Raw genomic sequence first — 15,596 nt, 5'->3', positions numbered from 1 at the left:
AAGCAAGAGAGAGAAGAGTGAGAAGAGAGAAATTATGCTTTCAGTTTATGGAATTCAGTGGTGTGTGAAATTCATAAAGGAATTTTATTTTTATTTTCTTTGTTGCCTCCAAGTTTTCCTTATTGTTTAGTCAATGTTTCTACTGGGGCAAATACATGAAAGTAATGATTTTGTCTCGTGGTTGTGACTAATAAAGATGTGGTTAAAGGCAGAAATGGTAAATTATTGTCTTGAATCAAACTTGGAAATAGTCAAGAAAATATCAGATGTTTTCCAGAAATAATTAAGTGAAAATCAATAGCTCTGTTTGTCAGTTCCTTACTACTTGTTATCTTTTCTCTTTTCTCTAAGAAGGAGGAAATGGGTTGAATTTTGGTTTTGGTTAAATGTCAGAATGTTTGGATGTTTTTCTGAACTTACTGAAATAATTCCCTTTCTAGCTTCTTAGGAATTTTCCATCGTTGTTTCTTCATCCTTGAAATGCCTTTTTTTTTTTTTCTTTTTTTTTTTCTGGGGATAAGGCACTTTCTTAATCTGCTTTCCTTTGTTATTAATATAAATCAATCAACAGTTATGCGGAAAAAATGCCAAGAGTGGTGTTTCTCAACTTTTTTGCCCATTGCTCTTCTCCTGTACAGTATCATTTGCATCTCTTTCCCTCCCAGCTACACTTTCAAACACCATAAGCAGTATTATATTTGCTGTTCTTGGGGCTCTTTCTCTGCCCGTGCCCCTCTTTTCTGCCTTGGAGAGTGCTTCCCAGATTGGGAAATACTGAGTCTATGGTTCAACTGGGTGCGTATGCTCAGCAAGTATAAACTATTTTCCATCTTCTGTTAATTAAGAGGTCTTCCCTCCTAAGCCACCACTCTTTCAATTTGAGTGCCTGTTAGCATCACTCCTGGATCCTCCACTGGTCCTCCACTCCAGATACAGTTTTCCCAGTAAATGCCTCCCAAAAGAGAAGGATCATCTTTCCCCACAGTGCCCACTTTTTCCATGCTGAGTGTGGAAGCTGAATATGGCTTCATCTGTCTCTGCTATGTTCCCATGTTTCCCACTGAAAAGAAAATACACCCATAATTCCCGTAAACCTGGAGGAGAAATATTAGAACATTCTGTCTGCTGGCTCTGGCACTGTCCTTACCTTTGAAGTCTCAGCTTTTCCAGTGGTAAATGCCTACATATGGAGCTATGGAGTAAACTGTGCAAATGGAAATGTTTTCTATTGTGATATTATGGGAAATGGAATTAGGTTTTTTTGTTTTCTTATTTTTTTCTTTTCAAGAAGCTCAAAGTTTGAGGAGTGTTATGTGGAAACAAATTGTTTGGTAACATTCCCCTGAAATGTGATGGAGAAGTGATATCCCTTCTATCTCTTCACAGCATTTGCAGCTATAATGTACATTTATAATTTTTTTGTCCTGCTTTGTTTAATCTGTTTAGGTTTCCTTGACTCCTTTGTTTTAGGAGTCGCCTAAATGTGCTAGATAACTCAATGGACAAGTATGGCTTAGGTATATTATTTTTTAAGCTCAACAGCACACGAGGAAGAGACTAAGCCATTATTGTATCGTGCTGCCTTTGATTTCTTTGACAGGATGACCAGATACTGGTTTAAAGCTGGGGATGAAGAGTTGCAGCCTCAGCATGTCTGGAGAAAAGCTTGAACTTACATCTATGAATTTGAAGTATGATACCTTAACTGCTTTTTCATATGCTAAATGGAGGATAATGAAACTAAGACAAGGCAAGATTAGAAGAATATTAAAGCAATCTTTTACAGTGAAGAATAGTTTCTAAAGGAAAGCATTAGAAGCCTGCAGCCTGGGACATCTAAAACTGGTTTGTTCATAGCCCTAGGAAGCTTATTGTTGGTAGCTACTGTGTACAGCTTAAATCTGGTCTAGATGATAAAGCAAGTCTTGTGTGCTTCCTTGAAACTTCACTTTTTTTTCCAAAATCAGGAACAAAATCTTACCTGTGTACTAAGGAAGATCATGCAAGGAGAGAAGGTGACCAGTCTCTATATAGTCAGGTTAACTGGTGAGCTGTCCCAGGCTGCCTGTTGAAGTGTGTTCCTTTGGGGAAGTCTCTCTCTAAGTGGGAAAACTTTGTTCTTATTGGCAATATGGATGCAATTGGCTTCATCACTTAGCCAGGGGAACCTGAGCTCAAACATGAACACTGTTACCAAAGGCAAATATAGATATAGCCTGAGGTATTCTGTCATACTTATATTTTGTGGCAAGAAAAAGAAGCTTTGAAGAGATTTTTTTTGTATTCTCAGCCTTAAGCAAATGAGTACTGCCACACACACACAAAGCCAAGGGATGGGTTTAAATATTGCATTTTTTAAAATTATACATTGCAAGTTCTTATTATTATGTTTTATCTTCTACACTGCTAAGATACATGGACTTTTAATTCAGAAACATGCCTACAAATGTGACAGCAAAAAAATTACTATTTAAATATGAAACCCAAGTTTCATATGCAAGTGCATATTTCCAGGAAAAAGGAGATGGAGATTAGAAATGTTTTCTCAACTGTAAAGCCATCTATTTCTTCAGGAAATTATTTGGGCAGACTGAGAAGAGAAGGTTTGAAGGATCTGTCAGTGAAGGAGGCAATATCTAAGCAACAAGGGTGTTCTCCTACAAAGAACAGTCAATTTGATAACCTTTCTAATGAATGTAATAACTAAGCATTAGAGTAGATTGCTGAAGAAGATTGTGAAATCACCAATGTTGTTTTTTAAGAAAAGTATATTAGAAAAATATCCTTTAGGACTGATTCAGGTGAGGCCTTGCTGTACAGGGTAAGATTGTTGATTTATGAGGGTTTTCTCTGGCTGAATTTCACCTCTTCTGAAAGAAGAGCAGGTAGCTTTTTTAAGGGTTGGTTCTGAGAGGACGACAAATCTCTGTGGTCTCTTCTTAGTCAAGACTTGTGGTTTGACACATTATCTTCTAGTAAGCACTGCCAAACAACAGAAGCAAGTGAATGTTGTTAGACATTTAAAACAAGCAATGAGATTAAAACTGGGGGTTGTGGGTTGCAATCCCAACAGCGTTCTGTTGAAAGGGAGGTGGACATGGTCTGACTGTGAGGCTGGAAAATGATCAGCCTCAGAAGGGATCTTTCTTGCCAAGATGTCTGCAAAACACTTGTTTTACTGCAGAGTAGTAGGGAGAGCAGGGAACAAAGCTGCAGCTCTACACAAATGGGCATGCACCTGCGGCCTTCTGGCTACCTCAGTGCTGTTGCTGCCTCAGCTCCGTGGACGTACTCTGATCTAACTCCTCTTCACAGATCTCTTGAGCACAGCCTGGGATTTAGGCCAAAGGGTTCACACCCACCCAGAGGAGAAGAGCAATCAAGTCTTCCTGGTGGTCCCCAGAAGTGAGTCTCTCCTTCACAAATAGGGAGCAAGACCCAATGGAGTTGAGATTTTGCCTAGCCTGGCTTTTCACCGCAGACATGAAAGGAGCCTCCCCTTGCTCAGTGAAAACAATTCCTACAGTATATGGCAGAGACATGGGTGCAAACTGTGAGCTCGTCTACTCACAAAGACTCTTGACAGGTATACTCAAATTTTGTTTCAGTTGCTTTGAATTTAGAGGAATTTCACTTTTGACAAAACTTTTATTGCAGTGAACCTGCTGGCCGGGTTTAGCAGGAGGAGGGCTTCTCTCACCCCCTTTGAATAGCTGAGCAAAGATGGTGCCTGGGGAGAAGAGGGAAAGAGAAAGCAGCTGAAGGACTGTCAACCTGGAACACAGAGCTACTCAGCACATGCATCTGCTGGCTTGGAGGTACCTCGTAGTGCATCTACCAAAGAAGACGATAATCCAGGAATGGCTATCCATAACCTAAAGTATGCCTGCTGAGATGGAAAGTGTTATCTGCCCATGTCATATTTGTTATAGAACAGACATTGAATTTGTACTGGTTCAGAGCTGCAACCCTTAAATGAACCACTTCAGGAGCATGAGGGTGAGTGGTTTCTGTTTGGCCTAGGGAACCATCCTTTCCTGAAGGGTTGGAAGACGGAAGGTAACTGGGAGAGAAAATGGGGTAGTCCATTTTACCTGAGTGCATTGTCTCTCATGGAACATAGGTCACAGGACAAAATACATTTGCAAAATTGGAACTATCTTTCCTGAAACAAAGATGCAAATTTAGCACATTGGATTCGCATTTTTGTTCCCTGCACAAACAAAGGTGATACTACTGGAATTCTGATTAAGTCTAATGAGGGAAAGTGTAATGTATTCATTCCTTCCACTCTGGCTTCTTGAACAGATTAGCTGCAAAATTTGCCCTTCTTCACGCTCACAAAACATAAACATAGTTAAAAGGAAATCATAATACTACTTGATGTAAACCCAGTGCTTCATTTTTTTAATCTTTAAAGAATAAAAGTTAATACGTCAATAGCAAATTAAGCAGATGACAACTCAGTCTATTTATATTAACGGTTAATAATCAGCAGATTAACACTGACTCATACCAAGAGCAGGTTTATGTCTGGACAGTAGGAGGTGATAACATCCTACTCAACAAAGCTGTGTTTGAGTCTACCACAGGATTATGTGACCAAGTCATAGGATTCTTAAAGGAACTAGCAGACAGAAATCCTAGCTTAGATAAAATCTTGTACAGAAATGTAATAAAAAGTAGAGAAAAAGAAGCATGAGGACATTTTCAGAGAATATTTTCATTTGTAATTATTTTTGTGCATATACATAGTATGTTTTTTCATGTTTATGAGTACATACTTTGCATATACTACACCTATACTTGCATAAACATTCAGATAGGTTGGAGATAGCCATTATCACTTGTTAGGATAACTTAATTAAACTTGCTTATTAAAACCCTTTAATTCGTTAGTGATAAAATCTTGATTAGTACATTTTCCTGCTAGGTGACCTTCTAATTTAATAGAAAACGAATTTTTAAATGGAGAAAAATGCCTGTGGCAGAGACTTTGTGCAAGTGAATAGAGTTTGTAATACACATAGGGATATAATCGAGCCTAATTAGTGAGGGTGCAAATGAATTTTTATTTCATACACCAGAAGTGTCATTGATGAACCATGGCTCAGAGTTTGAAATGCATTCAGGCTGGCAGTGTGGGACTGAAGTCTGTGGGAAAATCACAAGCTAATTCATTGATTGCCCCTTGGAAATTACTGCTGTTAATTGTTAGGTAATTAACATGGAGCTACAATTATACTGGCCTTAGGGGGTGATTAATGTTTCAACATGTCACATTAGCAGCGGCTGGATTTTAAAAGCTTTTCTTTTCACATGGTTTAGAGACAGATGGTATATTGTCTATGGAAAATTGTTTTTTTTACTAAAGTTTATACCAAGACTAAGCGAATATTCTTTTTGTGCTGCAGCCTATTTTTATATAGTTGAATTGTAAGTATCTTGGCCTGATGCACCTTAAGAAATAATATTTGTTTAAAAAAACCCACTTTTATACCTGCTATGAATACATAAAATATGCACGTTTAAAGGAAATTATTTTTGTTCTTATTTTTTGTGTAGAAAATCAAAAATAGATAATGTAAGATTAGATGACTTCATGGCAGCTCTTACATTATTTAGTGATGATACAGGGAAAAGAATTGCACAATATGATACTTATTACAATCAATATAATTCAAGCAGAAACCAAATAAAACATGTTGAACAAATGCATTTAGTAACAGTAATAAAGAGTATATTAATATCTCCACACTTCAATATTATACTTTGTTCTGTGTTAAGATTTTTTTCTCTTCTCACATTTCCAAGAGTCAGAATAAGACTGGTATGGACATTTTAGAATCGTACTGTGTTCTCTTTTAGCCATTAATATGCAGAATTAAATCCTTAAAATTTTCCATCAAAGACAGCAGTGCTTGTGTTAGGAAGACTGTCAATGTGATCCTGCGATGACTACTAATGTTTTCTTTTTTTTTTTTTTCCCTCTATATGCTGCTACACTAGATAGGCATTTTGCAAACTAGTGTGTTATTGGTAATCGCTGTGTAAACATTTTCTTGGTAATATTCCTAAGATATGTCCTATGTATGTTCCTGTTTGCAGTAGAAGATGGAAGTTTTGAAAGAGTTTCAATTTTTTCTCATAATTGAGTATGGCACTAAGTCTTGTGAAGGGATATGTTTAAATGTCACACTTGGAATAGTTTCTAGAAATTCTTTAGGTTTGTAAGATTATTTTTTTGTTTTCCATAGCCAATGAAGACACTTAGTCCAAAAGATGTAATGGTCTTCTGGTAGTTGAAAGGACCAATTTCTATGACAGCATACATCTTTCTCCTTTTCTTGTTTCATTTTTTGGCTTCCTGTAATTCAAGTTGTAATCTTCCCTAGTAGTCTCATACTATGGTCTTTGTTATCTCTCCAGTTACTTGCATTTGTATTGATTGTTCCACTACAACATATGTCAGAAATCTTTATTATTTTCAGCCATGCCTGCTAATAACTTTTAATTTCTATTAAAACATCTAAATCTGGAGGACAGGTTTCTGCTTTAAAAGTAGCCTTTTTTTAGAATAAAAAGCAAAGAAATGTAGCAGGAAGAACAGACATCTAAATTTTGTAAATACTCTTTTGTCTTTGTGATTTTTCTTTCTACAGAATAGTATGAATTAAAACTTTAGGATGCACCTAGGTTTCATTCAGCTGAATTTTCTCACTTTCTCAGAAGACCCTGGGTGTTACCTAAACATGCAAAGTGTCAGTGACTGAACTGGAAGAGGTGGGTTTTATGAAGAACTTAATGGAATGCAATGATTAGGAATGATTATACAGCAGGAGATCACCTGCATTTCGTTAGTCATACAGGCTTTCCTGTGCTTTCATTTGAGTGATCAGGAGCCAGAAAATCTCAGTACATGGGTAGGTTTAACCAGAGATTCTGACCACTGCTTTTAAAGAGCAGTAGTAGTAAGCTGATACAACGCTTGGTCAGCAGAACCCTTAAGCATATGGTTAACTTTAAGCACATGAGTAGTTCTGTTGACATTACAATTAAGTCTCTACTTACATGTTTTGTTAGATTAGGGTCATTGCCCTGGGAGGACTCCATAGGGGAAGAACACTCTAATTGGCAGTCTTACGAAGTTACTCCTGGCCATGTGTCTATGGAATAGTACATTCGTCTGTCCAAAACCCTCAAATCAAAGGATCTGTGGTCATATATCCCAGGACAGATCCCAATTTACACTAAGGCTATTTTGGACTTCCTTAGTATGTAAGAGACATGCAACTATTATTTATTCCTGCTTTAAGAACTGTCTGCATTGCCAGTGCATTAATAAGAATGAGCACCAGACTCTACATGATTATTTGATCACTAGTAAAAATTTGAGGCCATAGCATTACTCAAATGTATGTTCTAGGCATTTATGTTAGCTTCTTGGATTCTTTTCTTCTGAATCTCCTTTTGATTTCTATTTATGGGGCTATGTTTGTGCTAGTTTCTATATTTTATGAAAGCAGTGCCTATGCTTCTAGCGTATTTTAAATTTAGGCTTTTATGGTAGTTGGCTGTAACATGAGTGCTAAGTGTGGTGAAAAAAATAGAAGGAAACTCTGCATAGACTGATTTCTTTTCTTCCTTTTCTAAAGTGACTGTAATCATCCTACTAATAAAAATTATTGGGAGAATATCTTGAGTCTCAGGATTTCCAAGTTTGACTCATAAATTCCGAAGGCTGTCAAGACCAGTATGCTTCAGAGGACACAATACAGAAGTTGTGTGTCCCTTCTAAGAAACAGCAAGATCTGTGAAACAAGCATTGTAGTGTTCTACCACAGTTTGCATAAGGAACTGGAGAGAAAAGCTTGGTTGCTGTACGGAAAGGATTCTTGAGGAGAAGGCTGTCAGGAATATAGAAAAGTATCTGAGGAAGGGGCTTGTTTGAAGGAAAAGTAAGGAGGTGAAATAGAGGAATTTTCCCTTTCTTTGTGAAGATTTAAAGCATTTTGTCAGCTTTGCAGCATGTTGCCCCTCTCCCTCCCCAGTGTTTTTTTATTCTAGCAGTTTTCTCACACTTAATTGGAAGAAAGAATTGGAGGTGGATTTGTATGGGTAAAAAATACCACAAAGAACATTGCACCTCTCAGTAGATAAGTGTAAATATGCATCTGGTACAGGGTATAATGTTCCAGAAGAACAGTGCTCCTGACACGAGCCTTCTGCAAAACCTCTGGCCGTTTAGGTGAAGTTTGTAGGTGCCTTTGGATCTTCTCCCCTTGGCAAGGCTCCATACATGGCCACTCACATGAACAGACTAACTTTCAACGATTTATTTCCTTCCTCCTCCCCACCTCATCACTCAGTGAGCTTGTTTGTCTACCAGCTACATGGGCATATTCACTTCTTTCCCAGTGACATTGATCAGATTTGTGGGCAACATGTATGCATTTACATTTAAAACATTAAGAATGATTGGAAAATTACTCTAAATCTCTATTTAAAAAAAAATGGAACAAAATTCCCCATTATACTTTTTCTCAAGATTTTATATATGTGTAAGAGACACCTATCTTAAAGAAAGCTGTCCCTGACAGATATGACTAGAAGACACAGATCTCAACCAGAACACACATTCAAAGGCCTCTTATTTAAAAAAAAAGAAAAAATTGAGGAAATCCAGAAAAAATGTATGTATGGAAGGTTAAAGACAAGAAAGTTGCTCTCTTTTTGAAATTTCACACCAATCAACTAGTTTGTAGGGAAAAAATGGGAATGTATGCTTATTTTAAACCCATCTGAGAACACGGCCCACTGGTGGAACCACTGCCGAGTACCTCCATATCTGTATGTGCCTGTGCTTGTATGCATAAGAATCAAATTTCAATCCAATTACTTCTGAGGGAAAAAATGTGAGGGATTATCCAACTAAAAAAAACTTGAAAATGAAAATACTGTTAAGGTTGGTCAATTTTTAGGAAAAACAACTTTTAAGAAAGTCCTTTAAAATCCCTTATTTGACCTCTTTGCATGTTTTTCCACTGATTTATTTGCAGTCTTCTCTCCTAAATAAGTCTTTGTTCTTCTGGACAGCCATTCAGAAATGAAATACTCCTTCTTGCTCTCACTTTTTAACTATTTCTTCCGATCCTCCACTTCATTTCCTGCTTGTGCAGTTGGCAATATACCTGTATTTCTTATTATTGTGTCTCATTGTCTATTCTGGAACCCTCCTCTTTGAAATAAATCCTCTGACCTTGTCTTTCTAATGTCTAATGACCACAACGAGCTGCTCACCAGCTTTTCTGTAATCTTATCTTTTCTGTCATTGGCTGTATAAATCTGTTTCTATCACAGATGAACTGACTTCAGTCCTGTTCTTTGAAAGCTTGCTCAAAGCTTGCTGGCTTTGCATCATCCTGTGGAGTTCCAGCATAAAATTGCCCACTGTCTGCATTCTCTTTCTCACAGTTCAAGCTTCACGCTATCTTGGTCTTTTTGAGAGAGCAAAATAGTTTGTCCCTCCACTTTTGCAAGTGTACCAATTTTAGACTAATTTGTTTTGGTTAGTTTGGGTTTTTTTCCCATTATGCTGATCATTGCCAATATTACTTTGTGGAGGTGGATATGCCTATAACTTAATCAGGTTATCTGAATGCTTAGAGATGAGCTGAAATGTTGGTTCTTGGCTGAATCCAGAATCCAAAGAGGCTAATTTTCTAGGGCACTACTGCTCAACTGTAGGTATTGCATTCACTCTTGCTATGTATCTCTGCTTTCTGCATATGCATCTCTCCTGCATGCCCTTTGTATTCTCTTAAGTATTACCATTATCACTGCGAGTAACTTGAGTTTACTGAGTGTAACTTAAGTGTTTAAAGCTGCTTTGTCCAGATACACTGCCCCTAAAGAACTCCATAGAGAGACTGAGTGCCTTGGATCAACCGCTCTGCAGCTCTGGGTCTAGGCAGTGTTTCTTCATATAATTCACATGATGACTGTTCCAGCAAAGTTGTGCTAGCCAAACTAGACAAGAGTCACTTAACTCTTTTCTGTGGCAGGCTTGATAGCCAGCATGTGCATAATGACCTAGTTTAAAGTACTGGATGTTCAATGTATTTTTAGGGAGACATACAGTATTCTTTGCTAACATCTGCTGCACACTCACTGATCTTCATCAAGCTTTATCTGACATATGATTTGACTTTCTTCTCACAAGCAGTGAGCTTGCGTATTCAAATTTGTTTGAGACCCAGGGGCCTCTCGCTTTGTAAGATTTCCTCATATTTATTACTGCCAATTGAGCAGTGCCACTGAAAAACCTTGCCAGTCCCTCCTCATAACGTCAAACAATAGAAAAAGCCCTGAATTATTTCCAGAAAGTCCTAGAACTTTATGATAGCAGAATGGCGAGGAAATAATGCCAAATTTTTATACATGCTGAGACAAGATGATACTACGTATATTGTATACATAGTGCAGTACAGTAAGAAAATAATCTTTACTATATATATATTAATCTTCTACAGCCTTCAAAGATTTTAATTTCAGTCCTTCCAGCTAATGGCATTAGGCCACACTTGATTTTTAAATGTGTCTTTCTGCACTAAGTGTAACATCTGGCATTCCCAAAATCTTTTTCACAATTTCATGTACATTTAAAATGTTATTTTCTAATAATTTTTGTTTTTTAAAAAGGATTTAAATATGGTCTAGTTCTAAAAAAAATTAAGAATAAATCAAAATATGTAGTAGGGATTAATACAAATGTGTATTAGAAAAGCAAGGAAATCACTGAGACAAGACTAATCATCATTTAGATTATCAGCAGAAGATGATTAAAAAACAAAGGATTGTATGACAAGTTATGTTGATGCCATGTTTGTGTAGCCAAATGTTTCATCTTTATAAATGAAAAAGCCTAAGCAGCTTACAGTGAGACAAAGTAATCATTCAAATTACAAACTTAATAATTTCAAATTACATACTTCATCAAGTTGAGTCTATTGTAACTTAAAATACATAGGGAATGATTCACTCTAGTTGAAAAACAGCATGTAATATTTCAGCCATTATGAAATTGCTGCTTGGTTTTACAAAAGTGTTAATGCCATTAAACCATCTCTTTTTAGGATTAATGTTGAGGACTAGTACTTTTTATAATCCAACAGCTAGTAAGAACATTTTCTTATATGTAAATAGTGATTTATTTGGGTTTTTTTTCGGTTTACATAAAAGTAAAGAGAGTTGATCTCTCTGACTGTGTGCTCTTGCTCTAATAATTAAATGTTTTTGATCAAGAGCTCAATCCTCCAAATATTTAGCAGAAAGTAAAGTATTTGCTGTTCTTATTGCTCTCATTGTCAATGGGAATTTTTCTACTGTAAAGACTAAGCTGAATAGTAAGTTTTGGCAGGCTGTATGCCTAACATTAGAACTTGTTTTTCTAGAATGTTGTTGCAAAAAATAGAGGGGTACAGATTCCACCTCGGTCACAATTATCTCATCAAAGAGCAGGGCTTGGGCTGATCATCACAATTCTTTTTCCATGCTTTCTGTTTGGGAACTTTCACTGAAGCAATTTCAGGTGAATGTGATAGTGAATTTATCCTTACTGAAGGATTACTTCAAATGTCTGGCTCATACTCAACTTCTTTATCAGTGGTATTGATGAGAGCACTAATTTTTTCCTAATTTTGGTGGATATTTCTGTTTCTGTCCCTTGACTGCTTCATCTAATTGCTTTACTAACTGCATTGTATCTCACCCAAAAAGGTTATTTTTGTAGTAAATCTAAGGGGTTTTTTCTAGGATGTTAGCAAAACCCAACCCCAATATTTTAATAAAGCCTTTTCCACTTCTCTGATTTAGTTTTTCAGGGAGGACACAGTATGTAGTGCATGGGTATCGGGAGTACTTGTATCTGTAACCTGTTTCTCAGCTTTGTCTAGCAGTAAATCACAGTATTGACGTTGGTGCAATACTCTGAATGCCTTAACAGTTTTTGTTCTTAAAGTACCACAACAGTTTCATTTAGTTTTTATAAGTGCTGTCTTTGGCACACACTATAATCCTAACCCAGCAGGGATGGTTTTAAATTAAGATTGTCAGATGTGTTAAGATTATGTGACATTCTCTTGGACCATAAACTTTTCCTTCAGATGGATACATTCATCCACTATCTTCATGGGTGTTTGGTCCTACAAATAGCCTGAATTTTGAAAAACAAAACAAACCAAAATGAACAAACAAATACCCTCAAAGCCCCACCAGTTTTCTTTGTGTCTGGTAAGCTTACTAGTTGATTTGCTTGTCTGATACAAGTTGATATAAAATACATAACATTAGGTGTCATCAGGCTAGTTCCCAGTCATTGTTATCTATCCTAGTTTAATTATAATAGCACAAACTTTGTTCATTTCAGTATTAATTTAAATTAATGCTATAGAATCTTATGTTCTCCTTCTGGTCTGCTGTGAATGAACAAGCATTGAGGAAAATGTAGGGTTGGGTTTTCTTTGGAACCAGAGATGCATATTTAAGTAGAAATTGATTCTATTAATATTTTTTCCAAAATTCTACTAAAATAAAATCTGTATGTAATTTCCAATAAATTAAAATATATAAATATAAAAAAATAGTAATAAGAACTAAAACAGAAATATCTACACTTGTAGCTCCTTGTCTGCCCTAGAAGTAACCAAATTAAAAATTCAGTCCAAAGTCTTACTCACTTACTTAGAAAATCTGTCTCCTGTTTCTACTCTGGATGTCTCAGGTGGTCAGTGGAGGCAAAATTTATAGATTTAGATTTTCAGCTAAGAACTAATCTGAGGTAAAAATATTAGAACCACAGTCTGGTGAAGGTGCAAATTTGAACTAAAGTAAGAGGAAGAAAATATTATTCTCTATTTTAGAAGTAAAATTGTAATGAAATATGGGGTCTGCTTGGCATCTTGTGCAGAATTCTGTTAAATAACTTCTATCAGAGGTAGACCAGTATGTTTCCTATCATCTGGAGTTTGTTTGCTCCTTGAGATCACCCTCAGTTACATCTGTGTAACTTGGATAAAACAAGAGTCCTCAGGATCAACCTTCTGCTTGCTTAATACCCTGCAGGCGTACTGGTATACCAGATCCTGTGGCAATCAGGGGCTTAAAATTCAGGCAAAGGCATCCCTGAGCAATATCACCAGCAAGGCTCTGAGCCTTATCCTATCATCCAGGCAAATATGCTAGCAGACTACAACTTAATTTTATGATAAAAATTTCCACTCTAAATGTAAAGACCATTCTTGAACTAGATCCTGGAAGTGCTTTCTGTTGGAATGACTGATATCAAATAACCAAACAACATCGCTATTATGTGACTTAGCTGCCTGTAATAGCTCAAAGAACGTAAGAGTTGATAGCCAAGGAGCCTCTTTCAGGGACATACAGTCTGGTGTTACATATTTCAGCTGAAGTACAGTTACATATCACTGTAGTACTGCGTACATTAACAGTACTCCTATTAAGTGACTTGTCAAGTACACCGTATCAGCCAGCTCTCTTGGCTTCCCAGTAGATCAGCACCTCTTTCAGTTCTGCCTTCTCACCTCTTTCCTTTCTTAGGTATGTACATGCAAAACTCTGCTGCATCAGATATGATACAAATATGGTTTTCTGTCATAGATTTTATGGTCTCCTCTTTTTTCCTGTCACTGGAGAGGTGACTGCCTCTAAATTTGTAAATATAGCATAGTTAAAGATTAAAGAAAAAAACACTTGGTCTGATAATGTCTTTGTCATAACGCTGAAGAAAAGCAATGACACATTAACAATAGAGGCCTCATTTATTATTAAATAATTGTTTTACTTGCATTTAATTAACCGGATTTAATTTATTTTAATTTAAGAAGCTGTAATTTTGTGTAATGGAAGTGTATGCAGTAACCTGATATTTGATCATTGTCTGATAAACAAAGCCTGCCTTCTGATTAACTCTTGGTTTTTTTTCCCTTTTTAATTTTCTTTTTTTTTCTTTTTTTTCTTTTTTTTCAAAATCAGAAACCAACAACTGCAAGGAGACCCTTTTTGTAGCTATTTTATCATTAATTAATTGTATGTTTTAAAAATTTTAACAGGAATGCTTAGCCAGAAGACTGATTTTTGTTTTAATATTTGTTATGTTATACATGAGTTTGTTGATATCATGACTTATTTTATTTGGGATATCTTTGCAGTTGCATCCATTAAGGAATAAAAAGTTTAAAAATAGAGTTTTACATAGTGCCTAAGACCTCCTCTGTCATCCAATCTATTCTCCTTCTACTACACTCAATAAGTATTAAACTGTTTGTATAAATGCATCAAATTTGCTCTTGACCCAATATTCCCTTTTTCTTCTCTAATATTTGCCCTCCTAGTATATTTATAGATTTATATTTCACTGTCACAATAATTTTGCTTGACTAAAAAAGCCAAGCTCTTTTAGTCTGGTAATCATTCTAACAATTTTTCTCTGCTCCCATTACTGTTCTGGGAATTTGCCTTTTCTGTGAATATATCCTACTGAGGACTGACAGGATACTTATTTTAGGACAGGAGAGTCTAAGGAGAATGTTGCACCAATGGTACCAGGCCTTGTCCATTTAGAATAAACTAAGCTATTACCACAAAGCATTGCCTTGTGGAGTGTGTATGTATGTCTGATCTGTCATCAGCTAACAAAATTTAATGTTTCCTTTCACTTCAGCTGATTTCTCCTTAATAGTCAGTAAGCACATCAGCGTGGGTTCTCTGATACCATTCATATTCAGTTGGAGTTCTCCTGCCCATCCCATTCTTCCTCAGTGATCTCCTGTTTGCTATTGATGAGGCCTTTCTGCCTTTTGTTGTTAGTACGCCCCCAGTTTTGCATAAAATTATTAGCAAAGCATCACCAAAGATCTTTTCCAACACAGAATCCTGGAAAAATCTACTTAATAACATCAAAACTGTCCTGTCAAACTGTTATACCTGGTTTAGATAGTTTCTTACCTACTGAAGATTTCTCCTAAATCCTATCTATCTTCTATGGTTTAACTTGTAGTTTCTTGTGTTGCGCCATATAAACTGTTTTGCTGAAGTCTAGATAGATTACATCTACCACATTTTCCAAGAGAGTTTATCAAAGAAAATAATTCAGTTAATGTGATGTGATTTACCTTAGGTGCACCACTGTTGCATTTAATCTCATTTACCTTTTACCTGTATGATTCTAATTCTTTTCTTCCACATGTGTTCCCTGGCTGTATATACAGTTCAAGTTGTATTCTGGGTTTTATAGCTCCAAGATGCCTTTGCTTCCTCCTCACAATAAACATCCCATTTCCTATTTCTGGTCACAGTTACTGAATGTGATAGATTTATTAAGCATCCTTGCTTCTGAAGTTGCAATTTCATGTGCTAACTCCACCAGCATTCTTGGATGTGTATGTCAAGATTTTCCTAGTCAGATGGAAGGAGATATTCATTTATCTGCATCTTTTCTTGTTCCTTATGTCCACCTGTTCTACATCATGACCCAGATTGGAAACAGAGCAAAGTATTCATTTAGTTGAGGACTCTAC

This window comes from Ciconia boyciana, chromosome 2 (assembly GCF_034638445.1).
Source record: "Ciconia boyciana chromosome 2, ASM3463844v1, whole genome shotgun sequence".
NCBI lineage: Eukaryota > Metazoa > Chordata > Aves > Ciconiiformes > Ciconiidae > Ciconia > Ciconia boyciana.
Note: the sequence above shows the minus strand (reverse complement) of the source record.